Source organism: Ursus maritimus, unplaced genomic scaffold (assembly GCF_017311325.1).
Source record: "Ursus maritimus isolate PB19 unplaced genomic scaffold, ASM1731132v1 scaffold_14, whole genome shotgun sequence".
In the NCBI taxonomy this organism is placed as follows: Eukaryota; Metazoa; Chordata; class Mammalia; order Carnivora; family Ursidae; genus Ursus; species Ursus maritimus.
In genome coordinates, this window is record NW_024423786.1 from 20,130,615 (window position 1) to 20,151,751 (window position 21,137).

Here is a 21,137-nt window from a genome sequence, read left to right on the forward strand (position 1 = left end):
CGGCTTGCAAGGTGCATAAACATGTTTCCTCATACGTGCCTCCAAGCAGCCTATGGAGGGAGCTCTTGATATCTCCATGTTCCGAGTGTGGAATCTGGCATTCAGCAAGGTTAATAACTTACCAAGGTCACACAGTTTACCCCTGGCAGGATCTTGGTTAAAAGCAGGCTTCGGTCTCCCTAAAGCAATAATAACTCTTAAACCGCGTTATAGCCTCCCCCGACACCCTCAGAGCCCCAGAGGTGTGTCAAGCCTCCCTCTGTCCCCCAGGCCCCTCCTGGGACTGACCAAATGTGACACCTGCCTTTGCTGGAAGCTCCAGCAGGGCCTGGGCCTCACTGTCCCCTGAATCTAAAGAGACTGAGGTCTGCCATCTAGCGGCCACTACTTTCCTTTTTATTCTGAGCTTTTAAAAGAAAGGAAACCGGGAGTTCCCACATACAAGACAGGCCTGCATATTTATAGCATCACACCCTGTAAACAGGAAACTTCTCAGTCTTAGAGAAGGAGCCTGGTAACATAAACATAGCATATTGGCAATGAGTTCCTCCGCCCATTCAACAAACATTTAAATATATATGTAATGCATATATATGTATATACATATATATTTAAGTGTTTGTGTTTATATACATATATATTCATTCATATATACACACACACACATATATATATTCATTCCACTGGAAAGTAAGCTCACTGAGATGGGGATTTCTTTTGTCCGTATTGCTCACTAATGAATTTTAAGAGCCTAGAACAGTGGCATTTGCATAGCAGACATGCAATAAATATTTATTGAATGTAGAATAAATGAGTACCTAACATGTAGTGCACCTGTACTGTACACCAGGCATTTGACATGGGTGTTTTCTCATTTACTCCTAATGATGACCCAAGACACAGGGAATGTCAAGATGCCCTTTTCTCAGATGTAGAGACTGAGCCATAGAGGAACAAGAAGCTTACCAGGTCTGGGGAGAGCTACTGGGTTTTGACTCGGGTTTTCTGACTTGAGAGAGACTGCATTTAACTACCGTGCATGGTACCTCTTGTCTGCTCTGTGTTCAGGCCTGGTGTGCAGCACTGCCACCATTTAGACAGGTGGTAGAAGTGCCTCTAGGGGACCACCAGCCATTCCCCTGCTGTGTTTTGACTTTACAGAGTGAAGTTTGCCGTTCCACAGTGCTATGACAGAGGCAGCAAATGGAGGGAATTCAAGAAAAGCTGGCTGGCCAACAATGAGTCCCTGTCACTAGCTAGCTGTGGCTGTGTGACCTTGCACAGTACCCCCCACACCTCAGCTTCCTCATTAGTCAAAGGAGGAGACAGAGTTAGGATCCCTGCCTTTCCTTCCAGCTCCAGTATTCTACTATTCCTGTGACTCCCAGGGAGCTGGATGAGAGTGAAGAGAGAGGACCAGTGGTTCCTAGGCAACCAGTACCCGCCTCACCCATGTTGCCATGGTGATGATGGAAGTTGGGCTGATGGGATTACCAGCTCCTGCTAATTGCATGTGAGAGCTCAAGGTCTCTGTCTCTTGCTTGCTGGCTGGCTCGCCCTTACTTTCTCATTCTTCTAGGAACCATGGAAAGATCTCCTCTCCTCCATCTGCAACATCCCCAAGGGAGCCCTAGTGCAATGGAAAGCAACTGGAAATGGAGCCTAGCTGTGCCTCTGAGTAGCTGTGTGATCTTGGGCAGGTTCCTCGGCTTCTCTGAGCCTCCATTTCCCCATATGGAAAATGAAGGTGTTGGAATAGGGACCCCTGTCTAAGGCTCTTCCCAGCTCTCAAATCCTTTGATGCCTAGGGAGCATGTCAAGGGAGCAGACCACATTGTTACTAGGCAACCAGCAGGCACCCTGCCCAAGTTGCCTTGGTGACTGGATACTAGAGGGGAGGGGAGTAGCTGCTGCAGCTAATTGCTTAATTATTTATGAGTGCCTCAAGTCTTTTTTGTTGTTTTCGTTGCTAGGGGCTGTGGGGTCACCTTCTCTTCCTCCCTCCTGCTACCCCAAGTCGTCTGAGGTGTGCGTTACGCAGTGGGAGAGCACGTTGGCCTGGATCTCAAGCTACTCACGTTCTAGTCCTGTCTCTGTCATTTCCCAGAGCTGTGGCCTCAGGTAAGTCACCTCACCTCTCTAGGCCTCAGTTTCCTCATTTGTAAAATGGGGGGTTTGCTTGGATAATCTCCACATTTCCTTTTTACCCTGCATTTCTAATTCCTGCTCTCCAGTGGCAAAGTAGGGAAGAGGAGGGGAATTTTCCTAATATTTTTTTATCTTCTAAAGATAAGTCTGAAAAGCAGTAACGATAGTTAAGTCTCTTACACATTTCAAACAGGAAGGGGATGAAATTAGGCCCATTGTTCTCTGCTTGCCTCTCATCCTGGCCATCTTGCCTGACCTGTTTTATTAATCTTAACATCATTTAACTTTTATGTTTTTGTACATCACCTCTTTCCAAAATAGATCTGAGGGGTTCACAGTATAAGATGCAAATGTGCAATTAGGCCATTAAAATAAAAATGGGAATAAGTTAATATAAAAATAGTGATGCTGCTTCATTGGTTATTACCAATATTCTGATTAAGCATCAGATGTAATTCTGAGCATCCTGGAAGCCAAAGCGAAAAGAGAGGAAGGTACATAATTGTTATTCAATAAAGAAAAATTGCCAGACTCTTCCTTGTTCTAAATTCTGGAAGCAATTTATCATGTGGTGCTTACTCTCTTTTAGAAACTGCAGATAAAACTTTTAAAATAACCCTTTGTTGTTGACAGTATCGTTGAAGGACAGAAGGAAGAAGCTAGACTAGACAGTTTGACGAGTTCTAATCTAATTAGAAAGCAAAAGTCCCTTCCTACCTTAGACTTTTATGAAGGTAAATATCACTTAATAAACATAACTTCAGAATCAACCATTATTTCTTAATCAGTTATATATAAATTCATGTAACTGCTTTGCACAGTAATTTAGCAATATGTGTCGAATTTTTTAATGCAGACCAAAATTCTGTTTCTCCAAACTTATTCTGAAATAAACTTGTGCTGCTGAAGAAAGACACTGAATATAAAAATGCTTATGGTAGCATTATTTATAAAAGAAAATGACTAAGCAACGTAAGTCGTGAGGGCTAGTGAATTAAATTATAGAATTTCTTTACAATGGGTTATTTTGCAGCCTTGAAGTAGAGGTATATGTTTTGATACAGAAAAAAAATCTTCAAGTATATAATGTTAAGCAGAAAAGAGGTGCAGCAATGGTATAAAATGCTTCTATTTCTCTTATAAAAGATATAGATAGGTATACAATTTCTGTATCTAGATATACGCTTTTATGTGCCTACTTGCATTTTTCCGGAAGGAAACTGTTAACAGTGGTTTCCTCTGGGCAGGAAGATTGATAGCCTTGAGAGGGAGGAAGACTTTCTATTCACTGCCTTATTTTTACTTCTTAGACCTGTTCATTCTCCAGTTAGAGAGGCAGTAGAGCCTGGCAGTTAAAAACCTAGACTCTGGAGTCTGAATCCCTATGTTCAAATCCCGGCTCTATCAATTATTAGCTGTGTGACCTTAGGATTAATTTAACTTCTGCATGCCTCATCTATAAAATGGATAAATCCATAAAATAGTACGTTCCTCATTGGATTGTTGTGAGAATGAAATGAATTAATACACTCAGAACAGCCTAAACAATACCGTATATACCTTTTCTTGAAAAAATAAAAGGAAAAATTAACCCTGCATCTAACCAAAAGGAGCCCCAGGATCTGAGAGCTGGAAGGACTTTATACATATGTCACAGCTTTCAGAGTCATGTTGCATACAAATTATGTTCGAAGCAGGGATCAAAAGCACTGATCTCATTTAGCTTGTCATTTTGTCTGAACTTGAATACCTTTAGCAAAGGCACCTATCTTGGGATTCACAATAGGCATTTACAATCCCTGAACCCATCTGGTCTTACAGCTCCTGTTCTAGTCCATCCCAGTGAATGCTCAAGCTAAGAGCAGAACATATGCTAGGCCAGGTAGAAAATCTATGAGAAGATGGAACTCTACACCCACAGCTGTTAAAGGCAGGGAGGGACTGACCAAAATTCAAACATCAAGACGGCATCCATGCCCATGCCAGTTATGACATGCATTCACAGCCGCCATGCCTCTCCTTTTCTTTTGAAAGAGAGTGACAGAAGCCTGACAAGGAGCAGTGCCAGGAGGATTCCTCTTACTTTGGACCCAGGAATCTTATGGCCACAGGGATTTCCTCTGTCTTCAGAAGTTCAGAAAGCAGAGGGTTCTGTGTTCAAGAGTGTCTGGATTCCTTCTTCTTTGCAGGTGCTTTGGGGCAAGTCTGGGGACTTAGGCTGACTTTGGAAACCTTCCTTTGAACTTGGCCACACTTTGGGCCAGACTTAGTCCTTTACTATAAACCTATGGTGGCCCTGGAAAGGGTGCGATGGGAGCTCTGTTCCCTTAAAATTAGCTGAGTTAGGAAATGCGCTCACTGTGAGGAATGCAAAGCTGACCTATCACAGCCTCATGCCCAAGTCAGTGGTTCCTGGCTTGTGTCTGTCTGGCCCTCTCTTCAGGCACTCTTGGGCATTCCAGTCTCTTCATGCATTTGGCCAGCGGTTCCCCTTGCCATCTATCTGTCACATCCAACTGTGCTTCCATCTGCCCTTCCATCCCTCCATCCTCCTCCAACCATCTGCCAGCTTTCCCACCCATCTTTCAGACTGCTGGTATTTCTATGCACCCGTCCTCCCCTCCCACCATGTGCGTCTGAAACTCCATCCACTGGTCCATCCGTCCATCCCTCCATCTTTCGGGAACCCGCCCGTCCATCTCACCGGCCTCGGGTCTGGCCGCAGAACCAGCCCTCTCTCTGTCCGGTCCTCTGTTCCCCGACCCCCAGAGCCTGCTAATTCGTGCCCGGCCGCAGCTCTGCCCTCCCCCCCGGCCGGCCGGCCGTCAGTCCCCCGCCCTCCGGGTCCGTGCTGGTGCCAAATGGGCCCCGCCGCCCGCAGCGGATCGGCCGGCTTCGGTCTGGCGGCCCGGCCGGACCGTGCCCCCGGCGGCCCGCGGTGCGGCTCCCAAGCCGGGCGGGCGGCGGGCCTGGGGCGGGGCGGGGCGCGCGCGGGGCGGGGCGGGCGGCCCGCGCCGGGGCGGGCGGGGGCCGGGTGACTCAGCCGCCGCTCGCCCGCGGTCCGCGCGTCCGCCGGCCTCGCAGGACGGGGCGGAAAATGGCGATGCCCCGGCCGCCGTGCCCCCGCCCGGGCCCGGGAGCCGCCGGGGCCCCGCGCCGCCGCCGCCGCCGCGCCGCCGCTCGGCCTGCAGCAGCTGTCGGCTCTGCGGCCCGAGCCGAGAGGTCCGCTGCACTCGCCCTGGACCTTCTGGCTCGACGGGTGAGGGGCACGGAAGGCCGCGTCCGGCCCGGCCCCGCCGCCGCCGCCGTGCGCCCGCCCGGCCAGCGCGCCGCTTTGTCTCGGCGCGGCCCCGGGCCCGGGCCCCAGCTCCCCTCCGCGGCCGCCCGCGCGCCCAGCACTCGCGCAGAGCCGGGTCGGGAGCCCGGGGCCGGGGCGAGCGAGTGTTTGGCGGCCTCGCCTCAGGCTGGGAGGACACAGGCGCAGCCCCAAAAGTTTCGGCAGCACTTTCCCCCCTTTATTTCCGTCAAAAGAAGCGTGCCCGAGGGCGGCCGTCCTGGCCGGGCGCTGGGAGACGGGCCAGCCGGGGGTCGTCGGGTCCTCGCTGTAAAGTGGGGAGAGCGGTGCTGTCCTGGTGGCCTCGTGGGGCTCCTGGGGGAGCTCAGGACCCGACCTGCGCGGTGACAGCGCTCGGGAAAGTGGGCCGGCCCCCAGGGAAGTGTGCGGGGGTGGCCGGATCGTGGCCCAGCGGGGGCCTCCACTCGGTGCCCCACCGAAACTGCCGCGGACACCTCTTGGCGTTCTTTCTCAAACAGTGGGCAGGTATTTTCTTGACCATTTACCGTGCAGCCACACGCCTTCTGGGCGCTGGGAATTCAACCGTGAGCAATACTTCGCTTTGCCAATAAAGTGGGGACAATTATAGCTTTCTCAGGGGACGGCTCAGGTGCCATCTCCTCAGAAACGCCTCCCAGACTACCGTATCTAAATTAGCACACCCCCATCTTGCAGTCATTCTGTATTCGCCTGCTCTGTCTTGTTCTCTGTAATGCTTAATGCTGCCACATAGTATTATGTATGAATCTGCTTATTTTCAGTCTGTCTCAATCCCTCAATACTTTTCCGTTCTGTTGAAAGCCAATGAGCAGGGACTTAGTTTTTGACACTTGCTATATCCAGGCACCGGGAACTGTACCTGGCACATAGTAGGAACATAAGAAAAATTTGACAAATGCATGAATGCAAAGCCCTTCTTAATATCTGTTAGCCTGTGGGTGCCCAAAGATGACACCTCAAGATTGTCCCAAAAGCTTATGGAAATTTTGATGACGCTGTAGCTGTGGTTAAATGTTTGGAAGAGAGGTATATGACTGTTTTCTATGAAATGCACTTAGTAAACTCAAATCTGGTCTTTAAAAGCCTTGCATAAAATGCCTGCAAGGTTTTTTAAAAGTGATAATCATCCTTTTAAGGAAGATAAGTTCATTCCTTTCTTGTTGGAATTAGCAAGAATCTATAAGAATCTATAAGAACTGACACTGGAGCCACTGTCTTTTTCGGGGACCCAAAGAAGTTGGGGCTGGGGTAGATAGAACGAGTCTCATTTTCTAAAACATTTTCACTTTCATTATGGGATGCTAAGAAAGCATTTTACTGTCATAACAGGAGTGGTTTTGGCTAACATTAGCAGAGTGAAATCATGTGTCTTTGTTTTCAGAGGTGTGCTATAACTATTGATACCGGGTATCATTTTTTCAAGGTGTTAATAAACCTTTTTACCTCTGGTCTAATGGTCTAACAGGTGGAGGTTGTTGCTGGTGGAAACAGTATCAAGAGAGTTTCTTTTTAAATGGCTCACAAATTAGTCTACTTAAAGGCACATCATTTTAAGAACAGTCCAAGATTTTAATACTACATAACAACAAATAACATTTTAAGAATATCTGGTATCTTTCAGGATAAGAATACAGTAACTTTAATGAAGACACAAACTGTAGCTTTCCTAGTATGCGTTTGGGTATTTTTGTTCTCTGAAAGCCAGCAATCAAATGAAATGTTATTGCCACATTGTCCAAATTTGTAGTAGAAATAATTACATTAATCTAGAAATTATAATTACTTCCAGCATTGCTCATTTGAATTCATTTTGCCTGATCAGTCGTCCCATAGTTTTTATTGGACTGTCTCCACTTCGCTGGGAGTCCATTACATTTATGTCAGCTGGCCCCCTTCCCCTCAGGGTTATGAACACACTGTGTTCCAGAAGTTTTGTTTGTAACTTTTCCCCCCTAGGGAAACAAGATTCTAGAAAGAGTAGTAAGTCTCTCAGGAGAGCCCTCCAAAGCAATCTTCACCCCAGCAGAGCTGATGTTTGCTACCGAGGGCATCAGTTTTGAGTTCCACAGCATCCAGAGGTCTTCTGATCCCTAAAACTTTCCTTTGGCACTTACCACCTGTCCTGTGCTCCCTTTCAGCCTACTTTGTGACCAAAGACAAGCGATGTAGCCCTGCTAAGCCTCAGTTTCATTGTTTGTAAAATGAGGATATTCATAAGCTGTCTCTCATAGGGGTTGTTCTGAGGATTAATGGATGAATATAAAACACTAACATGGATCCCCAGCATAGAATGAGTGCTTAATAAATATCGATAACTAACGTTGTTATCCAAAGCTCCCAAATTACCACCACCACCACCCACCCCCAACACACACATACAGATCTGGACTGGAGCAGCTGAACTTAGTGTTAGGAAGCCAGCAACCTGAACTCACTTCCCCCACTGGATGAATTAGAGAGTCCCTTAAGTAGAATTATTTGCATTTTCAATAGCAAATTCCAGTAAGTCCGTGTGTGTGTGTGTGTGTGTGTGTGTGTGTGTGTGTGTGTGTTTTAGTTAGACTATATGGCTAAGAATGCAAGCATTTGGGGTATGATTTTGATTGGGGTATAGAATGAAGAGTTTTCCTCCCCTTTTCTGGATATCCCAAACCCGATCCTGTCTCGATCTTGGAGGCTGCTCTTGTTTGCATGTCTCTGAGTGGTGACCCCCTTTCCTCTGAGTTTTATCTGCAGCACTCAATCCTCAGGCCTCTTTTCCCCATCCACACCAGTGACAGTATGCAGTTACGAAGTATTCAGCTCCCCTGGTGCACGGGTGACTCCCGCACTTGTACAACTGTTCATGCAGCCCCTCCTCTCTGTCTCCATATGGATGTCTAATACACACCCAAACTCAACACATGTCAAACCACCTCTTCAGCTTCGCTCCCGGATTTGCCTTCTTCCATCTGTCCCATCTCAGATCAGAGCAGTTCACAGTAACTCCTTCCTTCCGGTTGCCCAGCCCCCAGATCTTGGTAACCTCTGTGACTCTCCTCTTCCTCTCCTTCCCCATTCCTTCTCCCTCCCCTGCCACTATGCACAGAGGCTGTTGATTCTACCATGTGAGCGTATCCGGAATCCAACACATTCTCCCCACCTGCATCGTAGACCTTGAGCCACACGGCCTCTCCCACCTGGAACACCGCAGGAGCGTGCCAACTGCTCTCCCTGCTTCTACCCTTGCCCCTGTCATCCCTTCCCACCACAGCAGCTGAAGTAATATCCAAATTAAGGCCTGTCACTTCTCTCTTGTCCTTTTCATTCAGAGCAGAAGCCAAAGTACTTACAAGAGCCTGTGAGACTCTGCAGCATTTCCTGTCCCCGCCCAATATGCTTTTCTCCCCCCACTCCTGTCTCCCTCTCCCTCTCCCTTCTGCCCTTCTAGCTCTTCCTCTGTCATCCCAAGCATGAGCCTTGGCCACCAACAGTCCCTCCTGCCTGGAATGCTCTTCCCTCAGTCATCTGCTAGGGCTGTGCTTTCCTCCCCTTCTGGTCTCTGCCCAGATGTCATCTTCTCAGCAAGGCCTTCCCTAACCACTGCTACAAAATGGCACGCACATCCTGACACACACTCCCCATGCCCCTGGCCCCGCTTTATTTCCTCCATAGGATTCTGCGTTTGTACGTCTTCTCTCACTGGAACATCAGCTTCACTGGGTTCTTTCCGTGTCATTCCGCCCTCAGCTCCTTGATCAGCCCCTGGGCCAAGTCACCCCACACTGAATAGTTCAGGGTTATGGAATTCTACTCCTAGTAACTTCCTCATCTCCTGTGGTGGTTCATGTTACTCTGAGTATCATATGTAAATCTGCATCCCTAGCCCTGACTGCCCTCCCGAGTTCTGGACACCCTGTCCACCACGTGCTGGCCAGCCATGCCACCATCTAACACATTTCTCAGTGTTGGAATTTCCTTTGACTCCTCTTCTCTCTCAAGCCCACTGCTCCATCTAGTTCTGTGCTTCACATGTTTGACCTCTTGTTGGAAAACTTGCTCCAAGCCTAAGCCACCCCCTCCTCTCCTGTGCCTGCCTTCCTAGGCCCCAGTACTCTCCAGCCCCAGGTACATGCTGGCTCTGCCTGCTCCCCAGCTCTTCCCTCCTGGCATCCCCCACCTGGGCTGCCAGGCTTAGCCCTCTAACCTGCATCTGGTCTTGCCATTCCAAAACTCCCTGCCTTTCTCTTCTGCCACAACAATGGATTGTGATCTGTCTCTTGCCATCTAAGCGTGCCTCTCTTGTGGGCTTGTGTGCTCCAGGCAGGTGGGATTCCGGATCTCCACCCCTACTTTTACTAGAGCGGCTCCCATTGGTTTTGTTGTGGTGGTTTGTTTTGGATATGGGCCGCTCTAATTTGAAAAGAGTATTCCCCAGCTTAGACACAAAAACAAAACCTAAAACCTACAGCCTTCAGATTATGGTACAAATATCTATATTGCTATTTTTTAACACGAAACTCACCTTTTCTTAGCCTATCCCCTATGTCTCCCCTACTCCAAAATACCACTCAGTGTGTCAGGCTCTCTGGTAACAGTGGACTTGTGGCCCCTTTCCTGCATCAGCCATGGACTTGCCAGCCTCTAAGATTTGTCTCCTATGTTTCTTCTGCTTGGGATGCCCTTCTCCCCTTTGTCTACCTGAAGAGCTATCACGCATCCTTCAAGGCCTTGCAGAGATGCTAACTCTGTAATTGTCCTTAAATAGCCCTTGGCTCAGGCAGGATTGAGCCCACCTCCTTTGCGCTCCTGCAGCACTTTTATAGGCCAGTATTTGTATTAAGGATAATTGATTGCTCCTCTTTCCCTCCGTCTTGACGGTGAGACTCGGATGGCCTCATGTCTGACTCCTCAGAGTGGACACTACAGTGCACATAGTAAGTGCTTAGAGAGTATTTGTGTTCTTGTGTCTTTAGTCTCAGAGGTAGGCTGGTCACGTATGTCTCCCACCAACCCACCCCATCGGGGCTCACCTCGACCCAACCAGTGTTTCTCAAAATGTCATCCCTCGCCACTTACGTCTGAATCACCAGGGGCTGTGCGTCTCAAGTACAAGCTCCCAACCCTGCCCAGAACCTGCTGTCTTAGACTTCTGGGGTGGAATGCACATTTGTAGCAAATGTCCTGTGCATCACAGCGGGAGAATTACTGCTCTGCTTATTGATCAGGTCAATGGAGCATATTACCTGTCCTTCGCTGTTCTCAGTGCTAAGAACACAAACACAAGGACAGCATGGTCCCGGGCCTCCCAGGAGGGGTGTCTCACGTACCACATGCTTCCATAGCATCAGTGGAGTGTTCTGGGAGGTACCAAGTTCCAGAGGGACCCTCCCCCCTTCACAGTGTGATGCTTTCACATGCATTGCAATGTTGTGCTCCATAATAACAAATCCGATACAGGGCAGTGGGCCAGGCTTGATAGAGAGGGTTCCAAAACCATCCTTATTCACAGAGTGGCCTTTTGGGACCAGGTGAGGGTAGAAGGCTGCGTGGAAGGACGTAGTTGACACGGAGACAGGGACTGCCATCTGCACCTGTTTCCCTCATTTTTGCCTTTTTGAACCCATGGGCTCTCTTAATGGCCCAGGATTTGACTTTCTGGAAGGGGGAAATGGTGTCCAGGTAGCTCGGGCTGGGAAAGGCTCTGACCCAGGGTCTCACAGCCTCTCCACCTGTGCGCGTCAGTGGTTGCTTCCTGCAGCTGGGCCTGGAGGCCTTAAACATCCTCTCTCAGAAAATTACCAGTCCTTCCCTGGTACTAGCTGCTCAAAAAAATCTATTTTCCTTCTTTTAATATTACAGATGCCATTTCCTTATTTCCAAACCTAAGAGAGCTGGCGAGACTTTAGTGGTCTGGCACGGTGACAGTCCAAAACCTGGCTTTCGTTTGCTGTCACCTCTCGCACTAGTATAGTTTTCTTCCACCCAACCCCTATGTACCGAGGGATTAATTATATGGCAAGAGGAAAAGAGTCTCAGCTGCTCGTGTCACAGAGCTTATAGGCAAGAATGAAAATAGAAGGAAGCCTGGAAAAAGAAAAATAAGCTAAACATGCAAAAAAAATAAAGCATTTAGATTATAAAGGGTGTTTCACTAGATGCACTATTAAATGTTAATGATAGGCCCTGGACCATTTTTTGTGTGTGACTCTCAAACAGGAAGCGGCTATAGCCACAAGCCACAGATCTATCTAAAGCGATTAAAATGAAATCAGCTTTAATGGAGTGAATGATATACGAGGGGTGCTCTTCATCACAGAGCTGAGCCTGTACAGATTTTTCCCTCTGACAGCTGAGCCTGATGGGTGCAAATTCACCAAGACTGGCTTTTGGGAGACCTATCCCTGTCTTTAAAGTTTACCTCTCTAAGGCTGTTCTCTTGGCTCAAATGAAGTGGTCACTCATTTGAGGTAGAGTATTGTCAGTATTCATTTCTTCCACTAACATCTGTTGTGTGCATGTACACTGGGCATGCGTATCCGTTACCGGGCTATATTGTGCCTGCTAGGTGTTACACTGGCTGCTGGACATAATTACCCACGAAGTCCTCACAGTTTTGAAGTAGGACATATCAGCAACATTTTACAGATGAGAACATTGAGGCCCGGAGAAGCCACTTGACCAAGGTCACACAGCTAATACAGAGTGGAAACAGAGTTTGAGCTAAGGACTGTGTGACCCCAAGCACTGGTGTCCCTACCCCTGCCGAACACCACTTCCCTATGAATATGAACAAGGAACGCAATACAGTTCTCCCATATTTCATATTCTGAAATAAGCTAGATGGGACTTGAGAGGGAATCTACCACTGAATTTCACCAATGAGGAAACCAAGCTCCTGTTTCATGGGAAAAAAGTTAAGCCAAGGACTCTCTTCTTCAAAATTTGCAAAGAAGAGACCCTTGCCTAAAACCCATATTTAAGAGCCTGGGACTTCACATTCAATGATGGCCTCATCTTGATAATCTCTTTGGGAGATGACAAAAAAATACATCTGTGAGAAAAGTGATTTTTATGTGTTTTTGATGATGCTAGCTATAGTTCATTAGCTTTTATTTGCCAAGCTGTTAGCATTTCTTATGGTGACTTGATTTAGATGACACAGGCCAGCACATCTCAAACTTCAGTATATATACAAATCACATTGGATTCAGCAGGTGTCTAACGGGCCTAGAGATGCTGTAGCTCTCCCACCAGGTGATGCTGCCGGGTGACCGACCACACTTTGGCAAGGATGCAGGCAGGATTTGGGGGAAACCTTTCCAGCTTCTTCTCTTTGTAAGAAGCATTTCCAGGTATCCAGGTCACTGGTAAGTGGTGCTGTGGCCTGCTAAGAGCTAGCCAGGTAATGGTGAAGATCATTTCCTTGGGTATTTACTTCTGTCCCCATGAATTATCCACGAGCCTCATTCACCTGTAGCAGACATATCTTTAAGGGTGAGGTTGAGGGGAGAAGGCACATTTGTACTGCAGGGAGATACACTGAGGACTGCAAGTTGCAGGAGAGTCGAGATTGCTTGGTGCTGAGTTGTGTTCCCGGCACCAAGCAGAGGATGGGTCATGGAATAAGTGATCAGTCGAGGCTGCTGACTAAGGGCAAGGTTGCCAGCCACCCATGGTTCAAGTCCCAGGTCTGTCCCTAGCCAACTCTGTCTTTGGCAGGTCACCACCCTCAGATTTCATTTGGTTATCTGCAGAACGGAAATGCAACCATTATTTACGTCATGATGTCTGAATGAGGATGAAATGAGATCATGTGTGCATGTAACATATGATACATAGTTTTTTTTTCAGTTGTTGGGGGCTCAGTAAGTATTTCTGGAATAAGAGAGGATAAAACGCTTTGAAGCACTGCAGACTTAAATTGCGCTAAAAGAGTTCTGTCTTGTGAGATTCTCAGGGACCTGCTTTAATGAATACATAAAGATGATTTGTACATAACACATTAACTGTTTGCATATAGATGGTGCTTAGGTGCCTAGAAACCATTTAAGCGGAACAGTTGGTCCAAACTTATGGGACTCTCTGCTTTCTCCTAACTCCCCAAATGAAAAGAAATTTTAACCAATTTTACATAAAGAGTCTTAAGATGCATTTCCTGTGATTCTGTTATGCAGCTGAAGACACACAGGAGTAATATAAAGCTGGATTGGGGAGTTTGGGTCATAAATAACATTAAGAGTTCCCCTCTCATCTTTACACTAATCGTCTACTTGGCAGACCTCGAAGGATCCCTTCCCACTTCTGCCCTAACCATCACAGCTTCTGGGTGAGCCAAGTCCAAGTGGAAACAGCCCTCAGGGTAGCTATGGCCTTAAGCCCAGAGACACCGGCACCTTTTGGGCTTTTTTTTGCCGAGGAAGGAATCTAGGAGTTTCTCAGCTCTGTGAGTAACTCTTACAGGTTTCTTGGGATTCTTACTGGCTGCCCCACAGATTAGAAAATGTGCTCAGTGTCTCTTAGTTCTAATTGTGCTCTTATCTGTTCCTGTTTTTCTGCCTCGGATGGTGATGATGACGATGGTGATGTTAGCAACAATTGCTTATTAGATGCCAGATATTGGGTAAATGCTTTGTAGAGCATCCACTCATGTCATCTAATCAGCAAAGCAACGGGTGGCGTAGAGACCATGTTCTCAGAAAGGGGAAGTGGGGGTCAGAGAGGGTCAGGCTTGCCACACAGCTGGGAGGTGGCAGAGCTGGGACTTGAACTCAAATCCGTCGATTCCAAGGACCATCCTCTTAACCCCTCTGCTTTCCTGCCCTCCTGCTATAGCCCATTTGTGGCTTTTGTTTGGTAAAGTATCTTCTTCCCACGTCTAGCCCCAGAATATGATAACCTGTATGTATGTTCTTCCTGAATTGTGTTCCTTGTATAACTTTTTAGGAGATCGTTATTGCCAGGGATTCTGGTAGGCTCCACCTCAGCCCTGCATCTCTGCGTCTGCCCCCTTCCAATATCCAATAGTGTGGCCAGCTGGATGGTGTTGGATGAATGGCAGGCCAGAATGGGTCCAAGGAGAGAGGAGATAACCTAGAAAGGGATTTGCCCTAAGATGCCATGTGTGACCCTCCCATGATGACAGTGACTGCTTGGTTTTTACTGGGAGCCATCCTTGTCTAAGAGGAAGATCATGGGCATCAGAGCTAGACCAACCAGGGAAAGAACTCAGATCTGCTACTTAAAGAGCCTCACTGAGCCTCAGTTTCCTAATTAGTAAAGTGGGAATGATAATAGCACCTTGACAGGGTTGCTGTAAGGATTAGAGTCAGCATGAGCAAAACCCTCAATAAAAGGAGGCCATTATTACATTAATATCATTACATCAGAGGAAAGACTCCTGGTGAACACTTCAGACTCCTTAACCTGATCCAGCCAGGGAGCATTTATTGTCCCGCTGGTATGTCCACAGCTGCAGCTCGTATTGGGAGAAGGCAGCATAGAATTCGGAGAATGTGAAAACAGGTCTGAGTCCTTGGTTTTGGGATTTTCCACAACTCCAGCTGCGTGTCCTTCTAGGAAGGGTCATCATCAATATGTAAGCACCCTCTCACCGCCTTCTCTTCCACCTCCTCCCTCCCGGGCCAAGAAGAGAGGATCTGATCAGAGTTGCTTTGCCTTCAGGAGTCTGGGGAATTCAGAAAGCAGGGGTGCTAGTTCTAGAACTCCATGAGGACAAGGACTTTGTCTAGAATGACCACCGATGTATCCCCATCAGCTCAAAGAGGTGTGCACTGAATCTTTATTGATTAAATAAGTTATAAATCCTCTGAGACTCTTTGTTACGTGTCTATGTCAGGGGTTCTCGGCATTGACTGTGGTGACATTTTGGACTGGGTATTCCTTGTTGTAGGGCTATCCTGTGCCCGCTAGGATATCCTGGGCCCTCTACCAGCTAGATGCCGGTGGCATCCCCCTCAGGTGTGACCCCTGGAACTGTCTCCAAATATTGCCATACGTGTCCGCCTGGGGGACAAGATCACGCCCAGATGAGCACCTTTGATCTGCAGAGTGAGGGTTTGGTTGCGGTTCTGTTGGGAAGTTTAGGTTTATAACATGAATGGAGTAAAAAGACTTTTAAAAGATAGGAGAATATACTGTATATGTGCGATGAGTGAAAATATTTCTTTCCTTGAAGTCCATGGCAGACATTTACCTTCCCGTTGGTACAGCTCTCTGACAGTAACAGGGAGGAGGGGCCGTGGGGCTGGCCGCCCCGCACCGCAGCTTTGCCGGGAGCAGCCTGCATTGCTACTTTAAGAAACAGTAACAGTAGACGCTACAGCTTCAGTTCGGCTTTGAACCAGCAAGTCCAGTACAGACTGACCTGTTTACAAGACAGATGATTAAAAATCTCAGCCTGTTTACCCTGTTAAAATGGATTCCGTGACTATGGCCCAGTTTTGCTTGTTAAAGAGGTCCCAGGGCAGGCAGGAGGTTTAGGCATGGTGGGATTTTTCAGGGACTGTCGGGATCGGACTTGGCTCGCAGGAGAATGCCGTTCCTCACTCTGGCCAAGCCAACCACTTACTACGATCAGAAGTTCCAGCACCATTGTTTCATTACTTTGAAACCTGAATAGCCATAAAACTGTCGGGCAGCTAGAAGAAACCCTTAAGATCCCAGAATCCAACCTGCCCCATTAAGAACTTAGGAAACCAGAGTCCATAGGAGCTAACATACTTCCTTCAAACGCCAATACATCCGCATCACGACCTATGAATCAGAACAGACCTATAGTGGAGGGTGATCCTGTCGGTTTTAGTGAGAACCTTCTCTCCTTGGCTGTCCTGGAAAGTCCATTCTCAGAAAGCTGGTTGGCCGGGATTCAGTGCTGTAGAGGATGTGGAGTGCTGAGCACACTAGCTCCTGGTACCGTCTCACGCAGACAGCACTGCCTTATGGTCTTATTCGAGAGCCTTTTCTTGGACTCAGGAAACTACATTTTTTTAAAAAGATTTTATTTATTTATTTGACAGAGAGATAGCCAGCGAGAGAGGGAATACAACCAGGGGGAGTGGGAGAGGAAGAAGCAGGCTCCCAGCAGAGAAGCCTGATGCGGGGCTCGATCCCAGAACGCTGGGATCACGCCCTGAGCTGAAGGCAGACGCTTAACGACTGTGCCACTCAGGCGCCCCAGGAAACTACATTTCTTAAAAACAAAACAAAACTCGGATAGTGAAACCGAGGGGCCCTAAATGATTTTGTATGATTGTCTCCTACACTGGAATAGAATTAAAAGACCACAATGTAAGAGGCACTTAAAAAGAGGCATAGAAAGCAATGTCCATCAGAAACTTTGTCCAGGTTAAATGGTATTATGCTCGCATTGTACTAAGTTGACATAATGCTGTCTGAGGTGAACATTCAAATACTTGTGCTACACAGTTACGCATCGAAGTGTGACTTTAAAAGATAGTAAAGCTTTGAAATACACAGTTTTAGAAATGAAAGAAAGGCAAAGTACATTTCCTTCTTTTGGACCCTAACAAATCCCCATCCTGTAAGTAAAGGATCCACATATATGCTTTCCTACGTACTTTGGGTGATCCAGGGATATCTTGCTGGGCATATTTGGTGGAGAGGTCAGCTAAACTTTTCAAAGGAAAAAAAAATTGGCGTTGGAATAAATGCCAGTAGATTTTCATATAAAAGCAAAAGATTTTTCATGTGAAAATCTATCCAGAAAAAAAGTTCAGGGTCGGTTTTAGTGGGCTTTTTTTTTTCAATCTTTTTATAATTGAAGCCAAAAACAGTATAAAACCCTGCATTAAATAGTAAGTTAATATTTATTCATGTCAAGGCAGTCTCTGGACTGATGGATTCATCTGGGGCCCAGGCATTGTCAGAGCTAGGTGCTGATTGAATACCTCACTGTTCACCTCTCTCTTCAACATGGTTATTTTAAGCTTTAGGTCTGGCAAGAAAATGCAATCATGCTGGTTATTGTGGATTTGCTTTAAAAAAAAAAATGCCCAGCATATTTATAAACAACTAGAAAAGAATTGTAAACCCAACGCATTAGGGTATTTATCCGACATCACCAACTTAACACGGTCCTTTGTTTGCCCTCAAACTTGTCCACAATTATACTTCCTTAGTGCCTTTCAAGCAAGGGAACTGTATTCAGAAGTGCATTGTTTCTATTCCGGTTAGGCACCAGGGAACATTTATTGGTCCATAGTTCCAGGAGTTTGGTCTGTAGAGCCCTGTCACTCGTGTCATGCGCACCCCACACCTGGGCATGACCCGTTTCTTTGCTGTCCTCTCTGCCTCTGAGCTCTGTGGGTTTTGTGCATATCTCCGGTGTGCAGTGGTTTTATGACTCTCCGGAAAGTGCAACGTCTTGAGGTTCTGTGGGCTTGGTGTCTCTGAGGGTCAGTGACTGCTCAAGATCATTCTCTATAGATTCCAGATCCTACTGGGTTGACTGTGAGCCAGCATGTTCTCTCAGCAAGCCTCATTTTCCACCTCACAACCACACGCGGGGCTTTCAAGCATTTTTTGAGTGGTGATTTTTCATCTTTGGACTGACATTCCTGGATCCCGACAGTCTTGAGCAAGAACTGCTAGTTCAGTATAGGGGAGAGGAAAAGGTGGCAGGAATTGAGAATCTTAACTTCTAAGGACTGATGAGACCTTATCATATTGCTCCTAATCCCAAGAAATGGTGTGGGAGAAAGCCTGTCCCTAGTGCCTGATTTTTTCTGGTGAGTAAACCTGTAGTATGTTGCCATCTAGTGGACCATATGGCAAACTAAAGATTAATGTATTCTGACCACAGCGTTCCCCAGAGCTAATTAAATCAGCCCGAGAAAATAACTGAAAGAATTTTTCTAAAAGCAAGTGTTGGGGAAATATATGCAAATTTCAGGGGAAACTAAAGTTGACTTTTAGTAATCATGTTTTCTTAAAGTTGGCAAAAGGTTACTCTGTTTCTTAAGAGTTCCTGAATATTTACCACCAAGAACTAACAAGTTTTTCAAACATGTCATCGGGCCAGGAGACCGTGATTTCACTGTCACCTGTACAGCGGGCACAGTTTCATATCCAAAATCCTAGCAGAAGGCTTGGTTATTACAAGGTTATTTTAGTATTTTTTAAAATGTGATTTTTTAAAGTTTAGTCTTTTTTAAAATGTGATTTTTAAAAGTTTCCAATATCTTTCTTACGTACATTTCCCTTTTTTCTTTTTAATTAAATTTCCGCAGAATACATATGCTTACTTTTAGGGGAGGCAGACTCATGACTTCACAAAGTAGGAATTTCACATTTTAAATTCTAAATCACATTCCAGAAATGTCTGATGCCGTGGTTTGAGACCTAATTTGTATGAAAACCTGCGACCTGACTTCAAGAACACTGACTACTTGTTTGGCTTCTGTCTTTGCTCTTTTGTTTATGTTTGCTTAGATCCCTCCCTGGTGCTACAGCAGCTGAGTGTGCCTCGAACCTGAAGAAAATCTACACAGTACAAACCGTACAGGTAAGATCCAGAAATGGACGTGCCAGCTGAACACGACATATGCCGGACATTTAACCCTCCAGCCGGAAAGCAGCGGCTATGCTGGCAGCTCCCACCCGGGTTCTGTCCCCATGTCAGCTCTCAGGTCTTTCGGTGGAGCTGGACTTAACTAAGTGTAACCCAGAGGCTGGCTGAGCACACATCCAAGTGGCCTGCTCCTCTCCTGGGGACCTGCTAAAACTTATTTACTACCGAAATATTTCACCAGTCCTCGGAGCAGCAGACTGTGGTGTGTCCCCGAGTGGGTCTGTGTCCCTATTCAAATACGAGCTCGGCCACTCCCTCTGTGAGCTCTGAGCTCGGTTTCCCTTCTCTGAGAGGCAATAGCATTGCCCTGCACGGTTACCTAAGGTTACAGGTCACATAGGAAGAGCAGGTGGGTGTTGAGCGTGAAAGTGGAAGGTCTCAAGCCTGTTTCCTACTTCATGTTCAGCTTCCATCATCCTACATTAGGCAAGTATCAGTGCCTTTAATTTCTTTAAAGTGGGTATAACGAGAGTACCTGTCTCTGGAGTGGTTGGGAAGAGTAAGTAAGATAATGTGCATACTATGCTTAGCAGGATACCTGATACATTGTAGGTTCTCAACACACGTAAGCTCTTAGTTCTATCCATTCTTTCTTCAACCGACCCTTGTGAAGAAAATTTCTGAAAAACCTGATTTATTTAGCTGATCACATTTCCTTTTTCTTCAAAAGCAAAGTCTGTCAAGTGTATCCCTCTTTTTGAGGATAATACACTGTTATAGACGGAATAAAGATTTAAGGCTGCTGTCTGCCTGCAATGGCTGTATGTTTAGAATGTTCTAGAAGGGCCAGATTTAAAATGTCCCTGTTGTGCCTCTAAATCTTTTAATGTCTTAGCAATTTCATTAGATGGGCATCTAGATTGTGTCCCTTAGGCAGTTTCTCACATTTAGAACTAGCACAAAGATCCTTTTTTCAGAACTTCTCCCACTATCTCGTTCAGAAAATTTAGTATTCTCAGTTTTGCGGTCCTGGGAATCTGATGGGAAGGTGCCATGCATGGCCACTGAGCCAGGTGTAAAGACGCAGTCCAGACCATAGTCCAGTTCTGATCTAGTTGGAAAAATGGCATAAGCATGTGGAAAGCAAAATAACAGTGCTGCTGTAAATAATCCCACGGTGCCAAGTACAAGCGATGTCACAAGGCAGCACGTGGGCCACTGTCCAGAGGGATGACTGCTCTCACATTCCAGGAAAGGCTTCCCCTCGCTTCTTCCCTGCGGTGACGTTGTGGACTTTTGTTACCTCTTCTCCAGCAGTCGTTGTAGAAAGCTCAGAGCACTTGACTTTGAAGCCTGTCTTCACATGGAAGTTCTTAGATCCCTTTGACTTTCAGAGGTACTCTTTAGACTTTTTCCACTCCATTATGACATTGGGTCCAGAGCTCTGCCTGGGATTCCAGGACAGACCCTGGTTGAGTCAGATCAAGGGGTCCGTTTGTTTCTCTGACCCTGTGTGACCACAGAGCGTTTGGTTGAGCCTTGGCGTCCAGCAGCAAGTTAGGGTCTCCAGGGACCAATTGTTAAAGTACCCAGGTTGGCACGTACTAGGAAATACCTTCTTGAAAACTCTATTGGGAGATAATTTATATTCAGTAAATGTAGATTTCGTTAAGTGTGCAGTTTGATAAGTTTTGACAAAGGTATGCAGACATGTAACCATAACCCAGATCAAGATAAAAAGATTTGCATCATGTCAGAAAGTTCCTGCATGCCCTTCCAGTCATCCTTCTCTTCCAGAAGCAGCCACTATTCACATTTCTATCACCACATATCCTTTTGTTTTTTATTGAACATGCTATAAATGGAATCACACAGTACCATACTCTATTGTGTCTGTTATTCCTTCCCCTCAATAAATACTGGGGGATCGGGGCGCCTGGGTGGCTCAGTTGGTTAAGCGGCCAACTCCTGTTTTTGGCTCAGATCTTGCTCTCAGGGTCCTGGGTCAAGCCCCCTGTCAGGCTTTCCACTGAGCAGGGAGTCTGCTTGAGGCTTCTCTCTCCCCCTCTCCTTCTGCCCCTCCCCACTGTGAGCTCTCTCTTTCTCTAATAAATAAATAAAATC

The 21,137-nt window shown here is 46.7% G+C and overlaps 1 protein-coding gene across 1 annotated transcript in view; it reads left to right on the forward strand.

Annotated features, from left to right (window-relative positions):
• Window positions 1-1,986: 1,986 nt before the first annotated feature.
• The window catches only part of EIF4E3 (eukaryotic translation initiation factor 4E family member 3), a 41,437-nt gene continuing 22,286 nt past the window's right edge, over window positions 1,987-21,137 (forward strand). The window contains exons 1-2 of the mRNA XM_008703175.2: window positions 1,987-2,121; window positions 18,935-19,007. The gene's annotated coding sequence lies outside the window, so the exon portion shown is untranslated. The remainder of the gene's footprint in view (window positions 2,122-18,934; window positions 19,008-21,137) is intronic.